The 12,930-nt window shown below is 31.9% G+C and overlaps 1 long non-coding RNA gene across 1 annotated transcript; it reads right to left on the reverse strand.

The window, feature by feature from the left end:
* Window positions 1–1,437: 1,437 nt before the first annotated feature.
* Window positions 1,438–12,672, reverse strand: LOC111083038. The gene is made up of 3 exons (XR_002608764.1): window positions 12,514–12,672; window positions 11,435–11,488; window positions 1,438–4,577 (listed from the first exon to the last, which is right to left on the reverse strand). It is a non-coding gene; the product is annotated as an uncharacterized LOC111083038 (long non-coding RNA).
* Between the last annotated feature and the right edge of the window lie 258 nt (window positions 12,673–12,930).

Raw genomic sequence — 12,930 nt, forward strand, 5'->3', positions numbered from 1 at the left:
GAACTGAGCTATGTTCTCAGTTCTTTGTAATACAACGCCAAATCAATGGTTGAATGTCTAATTAACTTCAATCTGAACTGAGCTATGTTCTCTATTCTTTGTAATACAACTCTGAATCAATGGTTGAATGTCTAATTAACTTCAATTTGAACTGAACTATGTTCTCTATTCTTTGTAATACAACTCTGAATCAATGGTTGAATGTCTAATTAACTTCAATCTGAACTGAGCTATGTTCTCTATTCTTGTAATACAACTCTGAAGCATAGCTCAGTTCAGATTGAAGTTAATTAGACATTCAACCATTGATTCAGAGTTGTATTACAAAGAACAGAGAACATAGCTCAGTTCGGATTGAAGTTAATTAGACATTCAACCATTGATTCAGAGTTGTATTACAAAGAACTGAGAGCATAGCTCAGTTCAGATTGAAGTTAATTAGACATTTAACCATTGATTCAGAGATATATTACAACGAATAGAGAACATCATTCAGATTGAAGTTAATTAGACTTTCAACCATTGATTCAGTTTTATTACAAAGAATAGAGAACATAGCTCAGTTCAGATTGAAGTTAATTAGACATTCAACCATTGATTCAGAGTTGTATTACAAAGAATAGAGAACATAGCTCAGTTCAGATTGAAGTTAATTAGACATTCAACCATTGATTCAAAGATATATTACAACAAATAGAGAACATCATTCAGATTGAAGTTAATTAGATATTCAACCATTGCTTCAGAGTTGTATTACAAAGAATAGAGAACATAGTTCAGTTCAGATTGAAGTTAATTAGACATTCAACCATTGATTCAGAGTTGTATGACACAGAATTGAGAGCAATGGTTCAATGTCTAATTAACTTCAATCTGAACTGAGCTATGCTCTCAATTCTTTGTAATACAACTCTGAATCAATGGTTGAATGTCTAACTAACTTCAATCTGAACTGAGCTATGTTCTCAATCCTTTGTAATACAACTCTGAAGCAATGGTTGAATATCTAATTAACTTCAATCTGAACTGAACTATGTTCTCTATTCTTTGTAATACAATTCTGAATCAATGTTTCAATGTCTAATTAACTTCAATCTGAACGAGCTATGTTCTCTATTCTTGTAATACAACTCTGAATCAATGGTTGAATGTCTAATTAACTTCAATCTGAATGATGTTCTCTACTCTTTGTAATAGAACTCAGAATCAATGGTTGAATTAACTTCAATCTGAACTGAGCTATGTCTCTATTCTTTGTAATAGAACTCTGAATCAATGTTTGAATGAATAAATAAATTCAATCTGAACTGAGCTGTGTTCTCTATTCATTGTAATACAACTCTGAATCATAGGTTGAATGCTAAACCTCAATCTGAACTGAGCTATGTCCTTTACTCTTTGTAATACAACTCTGAATCAATGGTTGAATGTCTAATTAACTTCAATCTGAACTGAGCTATGTTCTCTATTCTTGTAATACTAACTCTGAAGCAATGGTTGAATGTCTAATTTATGGTGTAATTATACCTGAAACTGATACCTATTTTCTGGTGTAACTCTACTTGAAACTGATACCTATTTTCTGGTGTGACTCTACCTGAAACTTGTACCTATTTTCTGGTGTAATTGTACCTGAAACTGATACCTATTTTTATAGCATAATTATATCTGCAACTTATTTCTGTTTCGTATGCAATATGACCACAAATTGATGTTACTTTCTAGTATAATTTGAACCTGAACTAATCTCTATGTGCTAACGTGTTTTACAATTAATTGATCCACATTTTATAGTAAAATTTAACCCTTAACTGATCTCTATTTGATAATGTTGTTTCTTAAATGTGTTATGTGTCCAAAATATAAACTGTTTCCAACCAAAACAACTAGTTTTTACCTTTTGTTTACAACAAAAACTATAGCTTTATTCTAATGTTTAATTACTTGTCTATCCTTCTGTGTACACCTCTTGTCTGCAATTTTGGTGATCCATACAATCAAAGAGATGAGAAAATTCCATCATATCTTCCTTTACAGGCCCGTTATTTTAAAGTCAACACTCAACTAATTATCTAAGTCAATTTTCATTTTGACTTCTTTTCTTCAATTGTGATATAAAAAAAGTTAAAAGAAAAGTAAAACGCTTCCATATTTCTGTCAATGTTCCATTACTTTAATAGGATATTTTGTACACTCACTAAATTTCTTATGCTATATAGTTTTTGCTGATATTTACAAAATATACACAAATATTTTAAGCTAAAAAAACAAAGGTCTGATAAAAGTGAAACATAAATTGTCCATATTGCAGATACTTTGTTAATAGATGTCAAAATATCATAAAACGTCCAAATTTCTCATTGTTTGTTATAACCTGAAAATTTGCAGATACCTTGTTAAAACACATTGAAATATGATAAAAATTCCAAACTTCTCACTGCTAAGTATTTTCATACTTGAAAATTTCCTGGCTAAATTTGTTGCTTCTATAATAATAAATTTCCAAATTTTAAGAGTAATTATCAAGATCATATGTCAATATTTCACTTTTTCATAATGATACCTTTTCTTGAAAAAACAACAAGAAAACATAATCTTAACACATTTATTATGTAAAAGATAAAATTAAGAACTATTAATGTGTGAATTAAAATCTTCAAAAGTATACACAACTGTCTATAAAATGTCTAAATAAATTATACAGGCATTCTTCACTCGTAGCTTTTTGTAGTCCTTAATAACTCACGAGCAATGGAGCACATATCAGTCCATTGACATATAACTAGCACAAACTGTGATATACAAACACACAGTCGAGTTTCTCTGACTGAAACATTGTCATTTTGAATCAACTAATATGGGATCAAGTCCTAGTGAAAATTCAAACCTCCACACCCATGGCAAAAAAATCTGTTTTAAAAAAAAGTATTTACTATAGTCATGTAAATTTCTTGCACGTTCTGAGCTGATATGTTATCCATTTTTCAACTTCTCTGGAAACAATACCTGATGCTGTAATATTCCAATACAAGATAATTGTGATTTTTTAAGAAATATGATGTTTTTACTAGTAATAATCCAATACAAAGAAGCCAATGCCATCTTAATTTGTCAAAAATCTTTCAAAACTGCTGATTCCCATAACATTAGAAGTGTACGTGTTAGATTGTAGTTAGCAATGTTTGAAAAATGATAAATAATCAGTTGAATTTAAAAGTAACACCTACAGAAAAGTACTTTTTTAGCAATATCACTTTAATGTTGAATAACAAATTGGTGCTGACTAACAATGTGAGTGTAAGTTCAGTAGGTTATAGAAACGTCATGGTTAACAAGATGAGGTCCTGACTAACAATGTGAATGTAAGTTCAGTAGAGTACAGAAAAGTCACGGTTAACAAGATGAGGTCCTGACTAACAATGTGAGTGTAAGTTCAGTATGTTAGAAAATTCAAGGTTAACAAGATGAGATCCTGACTAACAATGTGAATGTAAGTTCAGTAGATTACAGAAAAGTCACGGTTAACAAGATGAGGTCCTGACTAACAATGTGAATGTAAGTTCAGTAGGTTATAGAAAAGTCATGGTTAACAAGATGAGGTCCTGACTAACAATGTGAATGTAAGTTCAGTAGGTTATAGAAAAGTCATGGTTAACAAGATGAGGTCCTGACTAACAATGTGAGTGTAAGTTCAGTAGATTACAGAAAATTCAAGGTTAACAAGATGAGTGTAAGTTCAGTAGGTTATAAATAAGTCATGATTACATGGTGAGTTTGGCTAAAAATGTGGTCATACACTTGATAAATTATGTATAAGTTAGGGTTACCAAAGTAATGAGGAATGGATAAGCATTAGTCATAAGTATGACAAGTCATGAAAAGATAAGGTAGAAGAAGTGCTGGTTAAAATGATCAGTCAAGGTTTGTGTGCTATAGTTAAGGAAACTGACATAAAATAAACTACAAAACCCACTCTTAACTGTAAAATAACCTACTTGAACATCATTCTGAAGTTAATACATCTGATAATGTTTGAATATGACTAAACATGGCAGGAAAGCTCCAACCATGCTTCATAAGGATGGAAACTGGTTCTGAAATAATGAAAACAAATTCCTTAAACTTATTTCTCTTCATAGCACAAAAACTGGTTCAACTATAACACTAAAAATTTAGAAGGTTCTGACTATAACTTTTCTTTGCAATTTACCACAAAAACTTCTTGTAATTACAAGGGTAAGAATAAATACAAAACTACAAACTATTTGTCAGTTCTTTTGTTAACACACCATACATTATAATGTTAATAAAACTATAACAGAAAATTTCCATGTTTACAAATGACTAACAATTTTTAAATATTTTCCTTTGTCCTCTTCAAATTACTAAGATTAACAAAAAACTATGTTAAACAGAGCTTTGTTTAACAAGACAAATCTGACTGCCAACCTCACCAGACCCTCTGTCTAAGCTTTGACTACTTGCTGTTGATGACACACAAGTTCTTGGCTGCAATTCTTCAGGACTGGATGATAGAGGAGGGACAACAGCTACCGGAAGAGGCATTTGGTCTGGACCTAGTGAAGAGCTTAAATATTTATTTCTGTAAAAACAAATTAATTACTATAGCTCTAGAGCAGAAAAACCTATGCTAGGAAATTATGTTTCTTTAAAAGGTAAAATACGTTAAGCAAATCCGAAGATAGCACAATTTCTTATAGAAGATTATGTTTGACAAATAAAGGAAAAATTTTCTTTACTATTTTATTTCTATTTTAAACAAGTTCAGATGATAAGTCTAGAAGATTAATGCTACCATGACTCATACTAACACCAGGTTCATATCAATAAAGAAAGGGATTAAACCTTTGCCAGTGTTATTCAACACTAGTTCCATAACTTTGGATGGCTAAAGTCAAGATGGCTGATAACAGAACCAAGTACAGTCATCATTGACCATCCAACACAGAAAGTTTTATAATTTTGACAGTGTTAAAAGAGAGCTATTACTCCAAACAGATGTACTGTTTTGGTGAATAAGGACTTTTACTTTAAATATATTATGTCTAGTACATAAACTTTGGAATGAAATAATTATTGTACAGGTAACAGGAAAATACTTTATGAAAACCCACATGAACAGAATGCAAGTTTACAAATATTGCAAATAACAAATTTCAGAAAATAGCCTATAACAATACATATATGTTAGAATGTGCTGAGTTCTAAATGTTATTAATCCTAAGGACAACAAAATAATCATAACCTACGAAAGAATTATGTATAATTCAATGTAAATATTAGAAATTTACTAACAACTTTTAACAAGATTTTTCTAGGCCTGAAATATGATCAGAGTGATCAAGAAATACTTATTAAAAAATTGAAAAATGATAATCCATAAATAAAGATATAAGAAGCTTACGGCAACATTCCAGGTCTGCATGCAAAGAAGAAAGAAAACAGCAAGACATGCCAGTAAATTAACCAATTCTTCTTGTTCAGCATACAAGAATTTGTTGCTTCTTAAACTCTACATAAACACTTTGGTGCAGACTAATGACATAAAAGAAACATTACAAAACACTGTATTCTAGTTTTAGTGACTAGGTTTTAAGACTACACAAATAATATAAAGCAATATTAGGCGGTATGTAGTCAACAAGCTAGTCAAATCTAAAACATTCACATTTAGTTTGGACTGGTTTTGTAACTGTAGATGGTATGAATGATTTAGTTTTGACTGGTTTGGGGACTGTAGATGATATGGATGATTTAGTTTTGACTGGTTTGGGGACTGTAGATGATATGGATGATTTAGTTTTGACTGGTTTTGTAACTGTAGATGGTATGAATGATTTAGTTTTCATATTATCTCTAAAGTCACCAAACCAGTCAATTCTAAATCATTCATATTATCTCTAAAGTCACCAAACCAGTCAATTCTAAATCATTCATACTATCTCTACAGTCACCAAACCAGTCAATTCTAAATCATTCATACTATCTCTAAAGTCACCAAACCAGTCAATTCTAAATCATTCATATTATCTCTAAAGTCACCAAACCAGTCAATTCTAAATCATTCATACTACCTCTACAGTCACCAAACCAGTCAAATCTAAATCATTCATACTACCTCTACAGTCACCAAACCAGTCAATTCTAAATCATTCACCAAACCAGTCAAATCTAAATCATTCATCAAACCAGTCAATTCTAAATCATTCATACTACCTCTACAGTCACCAAACCAGTCAAATCTAAAATCATTCATCAAACCAGCCCAATCTAAAATAATCACACGACCTTAGGGAGTCAGCAAGCCAGTAAGTTTTAAAAACTTCTCCACATTTAGCAAACTAGTCACATGAAACAGAGCCAACATGCTTCATACACAACAATTGTTTGTGATTGCTCTAGGAGTTGACTACTTACATCAGTATCTATAAAAGTGATGGAACTGGAAGGTTGAAGTCTTACTTAAAATATACATAAAACAGTGGAGTGATTCAAGAGTCATTTATTGAATGTTATACAGGTTAGTCATTCAGGAGTCATTTACAGTTACAAAGGTTAGTGATTCAAGAGTCATTTATGGTGTTGTACAGGCTAGTGCTCCATGAGTCATTTATAGTGTTATAAATGTTAGTGACTATGGAGTCATTTATAGGGTTATTCAGGTTAGCAATTCAGGAGTCATTTATAAAGGATAGTGATTCTGGAGTCATTTATGGTTTTATACAGGTTAGTGATCCAAGAGTCATATATGGTGTTATACAGATTAATGATTCAGGATTCATTTATGGTGTTATACAGATTAATGATTCAAGATTCATTTATGGTGTTATACAAGTTAGTGCTTCAGGAGTAACATATGATGTTATAAAGGTTAGTGATTCAGTTGTTTATAGTGTGTGTGTGTGTAAGGCAGGTTAGTAACTAAGAAGTCATTTATAATGTTACACATGTTAGTGATTATAGAGACATTTATAGTGTTATAAAGGTTAATGATTCAGGAGTCATTTATGGTGTTATTCAGGTTAGTGGTTCAGCAGTAATTTATAGTGTTATACAGGTTAATGATTCAAGAGTCATTTATAGTGTTAAAAATGTTAGTGCTTCAGGAGTTGTTTATAGTATGTTATACTGATTAGTGATTCGGGCATCATTTACAGTGTTATACAGGTTAGTGGTTCAGCACTAATTTATAGTGTTATACAGGTTAGTGATTCAACAGTAATTCATAGTATTATATGGGTAAGTGCTTCGGGAGTTGTTTATAGTGTTATACAGATTAGTGATTCAGGAATCATTTATGGTGTTATACAGATTAGTGATTCAGGAATCATTTATAGTGTTACACAGATTAATGATTCAGGAATCATCTATGGTGTTACACAGATTAATGATTCAGGAATCATTTATGGTGTTACACAGATTAATGATTCAGGAATCATTTATGGTGTTACACAGATTAATGATTCAGGAATCATTTATGATGTTATACAAGTTAGTGATTCAGGAATCTTTTATGGTGTTATACAGATTAGTGATTCAGGAATCATTTATGGTGTTACACAGATTAGTGATTCAGGAATCATTTATGGTGTCATACAGGTTATTGATTCAAGATTCATTTATGGTGTTACACAGATTAGTGATTCAGGAATCATTTATGGTGTTATACAGGTTATTGATTCAAGATTCATTTATGGTGTTACACAGTTTAGTGATTCAGAAATCATTTATGGTGTTATACAGATTAGTGATTCAAGATTCATTTATGGTGTTACACAGATTAGTGATTCAGGAGTAACTTATGGTGTTATACAGGTTATTGATTCAAGATTCATTTATGGTGTTACACAGATTAGTGATTCAGGAGTAATTTATGGTGTTATACAGGTTATTGATTCAAGAATCATTTATGGTGTCATACAGATTAGTGATTCAAGATTCATTTATGGTGTCATACAGATTAGTGATTCAAGATTCATTTATGGTATCATACAGGTTATTGATTCAAAATTCATTTATGGTGTCATACAGATTAGTGATTCAGGAATCATTTATGGTGTTATACAGGTTATTGATTCAAGATTCATTTATGGTGGTATAGAAGTTAGTGGTTCAGGAGTCATTCATAGTGTTAAGAAGGTTAACAATTCAGAAGTCATTCATAGTATTATACAGGTTAGTGATTCAGGAGTCATTCAAAGTATTATACAGGTTAGTGATTCAGGAGTCATTCATAGTGTTAAGAAGGTTAACAATTCAGAAGTCATTTATAGTGTTAAACAGGTTAGTGATTCAGGAGTCATTCATAGTATTATACAGGTAAGTGATTCAGGAGTCATTCATAGTATTATACAGGTTAGTGATTAAGGAATCATTTATGGGGTTATACAAGTTAGCAGTTAAAGAGTCATTTGTGTTGTTATACACATAATTAATTCAGGATTTTATAATGGTTTTATAAGGGTAAGTGTTTCAGGAGGTGTTTATAGTGTTATAAAGGTCAGAAAAACCTCCTATCTGCACTCTTCAGAAAACATTTGTTTTTTCATATTTAAAATACAACCAGTTTAGACAACTTAAATTCAAATATTTTCAGATTTTATCTGCCACATTAAACTCCTAGGATATTTTGACATAAAGTGCATTGACATCAGGTATCCTAATCATTTCAGGTTAAGTGTCTTAAGGAGACTTAATGAGCTTTACAGCTGTAGTGATCCTCCTTTGATTTAGTCAGCTGCAAATATTATTTGTACTATCCAAGTCTTCCATGAGTTTCTGATACATGTTTCTGAGTATAACAGTGATGTAAAACATTTAAGCAGACAAAGCAATGAGACCCAGCTGGTGAGCTCTGGTACTGAATAAAGACAAAAGGATATTTCTGAAATGTTATTTTTACATATGATCAACTGAAGACTAATTAAGTGAGTTACAAACATCTGAAGGTAAATGTGATTATAATCACTCTTATTAGACCTAAAAAGTCTAAGTGCTTCAGCATTCACACAACAATAAGAAACTTGTATTAAACACATTTAATAAGTATATTTTAATGTCATAGATCCAGCTCAGCTGAAAAGTTCTAGTAATGTGTGAAGAGCTACATGTGACAGTCAAAAGATAGAATAAAGATCTTGTTTTTGACAAAAAACTGTAAATGAAGTGGAATTTGAAATCAATACTTGAAATCAAATGTGTTTATATTCAACATCCTCGTAAAACACTGTGAGGAATTCTCATGTACTCTTGACTTTTAAGATCAGCTAGTGACTGATAATCATCTCTGGAAGACTGTCTGATGTCATTACATCAATCCTGAGTAAACAGTAAGATAAATAAGTTGTCCTGTCATACCATCAGTCCAAACTGAACTGTCAGGTGGATAGGTTGTCCTGTCATACCATCAGTCCAAACTGAACTGTCAGGTGGATAGGTTGTCCTGTCATACCATCAGTCCAAACTGAACTGTAAGATGGATAGGTTGTCCTGTCATACCATCAGTCCAAACTGAACTGTAAGATGGATAGGTTGTCCTGTCATACCATCAGTCCAAACTGAACTGTCAGGTGGATAGGTTGTCCTGTCATACCATCAGTCCAAACTGACCTGTAAGATGGATAGGTTGTCCTGTCATACCATCAGTCCAAACTGAACTGTAAGATGGATAGGTTGTCCTGTCATACATCAGTCCAAACTGAACTGTAAGATGGATAGGTTGTCCTGTCATAGCATCAGTCCAAACTGAACTGTAAGATGGATAGGTTGTCCTGTCATACCATCAGTCCAAACTGAACTGTAAGATGGATAGGTTGTCCTGTCATAACCATCAGTCCAAACTGACCTGTAAGATGGATAGTTTGTCCTGTCATACCATCAGTCCAACCTGAACTGTCAGATGGATAGGTTGTCCTGTCATAGCATCAGTCCAAACTGAACTGTAAGATGGATAGTTTGTCCTGTCATACCATCAGTCCAAACTGACCTGTAAGATGGATAGTTTGTCCTGTCATACCATCAGTCCAAACTGAACTGTAAGATGGATAGGTTGTCAGTTTTATAGAAGGTAATCTGAAGTTTGCTGCAGTGCATTATATTTATTTTTTCTGTAAACAGGTAATGTAATACTGGTCTTATTAACCTTCAGAAGTGTTGTTGTAACTACTCTTGAAGCACCAAAAGTTTCAGGCTAACAGTAAACCATGTTTAACTTGTTGCTCTAAGTTGTATCACTTTTGTAAATGGATTAATCTCTGACTAAGCCCCATGGTATACGAGTGACAGAGTTCAAATTTTGCTAGTCAATCCTTCAATTAGTACACTGCACCTGCAACACTTAACACTAACTTCAAGGGAACTAATTCTATTATAACCAGTGTTTAAAATTAGTACCCATTCATTACACCAAGAGGAATTAAAATTTTGTCAGAGGAGTCATTTTTATACAATAGTTTTCCATATGACAGAGTATTTAAGTGTAGATGGTGCAAAGTGTGTTTTGTAAATAGTTTAAAGATTAAGGGAACATTTAGTGGAATATTATTTGTTACACTGGACTAGCACCTATTCTCCTATTTTATGATAAATGATTATAGCCTATCAGACTATGACATAAGCATTTATTAAGGATAAAAACCACTTTCTTGACAGTGTATGTCTTTGGTTGACAATGTGACAACAATGAATGCAGGAAACTCGAATCACTTGTTGTCAAATTGGTTAGTTAAATCACCAAACTGCATCTAGGAATAAATGGACTTAACCGAAAGTAGGCCTAGATCAAATGTTAACATCAGTGCATCCAAGTTTAAGTTGTGACCATGTTTTATTGCAGATTATATATTTATAATATGATGCCATAAAAGCCTAGCATTTTAGACTTCTAGTCACACTTAAACTGTCAACAAATCTTCCTCCTTTCATTCTTAACAGATCTGTACTGACAAACAGGAGAATATACAAGGGCTTGTTATCTTTCTGTACTTTGACATGTGAGGAGTGTTAATACAGAATAACTCTTCATTGTGCTACAAGTCAAGATTATAACTGTTGGCTTCTGTTACAGATATTAGTTATTTTCTCATGGTAAGAGAAACATCATCAATACAGAAGGATCCATGTTAACTGTAGTTATCATTTAAAACTTCACACTGTTTTTCGTTTCTGGGATTCTACTCATGATTTAAGTTTGCTGACACTTTATGGAATATAAAATAAAGATTACAAGGTGAGTGTCTCTCAGGAAGTTTCATATGTAACTTATCTTTATTGATAATTACTGAAAACAAAAACACACACAATAGGTGGCAGACTACTAGTGTTCTTATTGCAATGGTGCAAAAAAAGCATTGATTGTAGAAACATGCTACAGGAAGAGCAAATGTGCAACAACTAAGTACATCATGCCACTTACATCTGCTCATGACGATGATCTGTACAGTGAAGAAACATCAAGGATGTTCTCAACCTGGAAGTCACAGTGAATTAAAATGAACTTACTAACAAAAAGAATAATTGCCATACAGAATACATTCATTTGAAATCTGCAGAGTATTAAACCTTCTCCTTGATAAGAACACTATTTACAAGAGTTTTTCAACCTCCTAGCATTCTACAGCTAAACAATAACTCTCTTAATTATGGACAACGAGTAAAAAATAGAAAATACTTATCAACAGCACACTACTTGAATGACAACTTTTTGATGTAAATGCTATTAAGCCACCTGCTCTAAAACATAACTATAATCTTAATAAAGTAAACAGCAGCTGCTAAAAACAGAATAACAAATTGTGTTAAGGCACACGCTCTGATAAATATATTCTTTATAAGGTCAACACATAACAAATTGTGTTAAGGCACACGCTCTGATAAATATATTCTTTATAACGTCAACACATAACAAATTGTGTTAAGGCACACGCTCTGATAAATATATTCTTTATAAGGTGAACACATAACAAATTGTGTTAAGGCACACGTGCTGTGATAAATATATTCTTTATAAGGTCAACACATAACAAATTGTGTTATGTCACACACTCAGATAAATATGGTCAATACATAACAAATTGTGTTAAGGTACGCACTCTGATAAATATATTCTTTATAAGGTCAATACATAACAAATTGTGAAATATCTAAACATAAATTTATTGAAGTGAAGTATACATTAATATGTAGTTATTATCTATAGTAGCTAAGAGTGAGACACTTCATTGTTTTACATTTAAAATAAAAAATTGACAATAAAAGCTCAAACATCATTTATATATAAACCATCTCTCAGTATTTGTAATTTGTTAGCCTACTTACATATCTGAGTATAACACATTCCTGATACTCAGAAGAAACTCTCTCAACTCTTTAATAATACACTTCTTACAAATATATGTACCCAGAACAAACCTAGTTTTCTCAAGTTGCACATTATTAGCAGTAACAACAACAACCTTGTGAAGTAAACTCCATATAACTTTGAAAGTATCCTACCCCGAGATCCAGTATTTTGGTAGGAGCTTTCTGTAATTGTCGGATAGCTGCCGTTCACAGTCTGTGGTGTTGTATTTATATTCGGTGTATATGCACTTGCTGCAGCAACCTGGTTGGTACTCGGACCTCTCACGTGGTTAGGTCCGGCAGGTTTGCCATTTTGCTAAGAAAATAATATATAATAAGGACTTATATGAAAAGATAAAAATTCAAACAAAGATGAAAAAAATACTCAATTCAGCAAACAATGAATTCACACACAAATTATAAATAATTCTATCAAAAGGTTTTCCTAAATATCCAATTCACTTTCTTAGAAATATTAAAATAATGAATTCATGCACACAAATTTTAAATAATTGTATCAAAAAGTATTCATAAATGTTAAATTAAATTCTAGGAGTGATATTGAACCTG

Source organism: Limulus polyphemus, unplaced genomic scaffold (assembly GCF_000517525.1).
Source record: "Limulus polyphemus unplaced genomic scaffold, Limulus_polyphemus-2.1.2 Scaffold7992, whole genome shotgun sequence".
Classification (NCBI taxonomy): domain Eukaryota; kingdom Metazoa; phylum Arthropoda; class Merostomata; order Xiphosura; family Limulidae; genus Limulus; species Limulus polyphemus.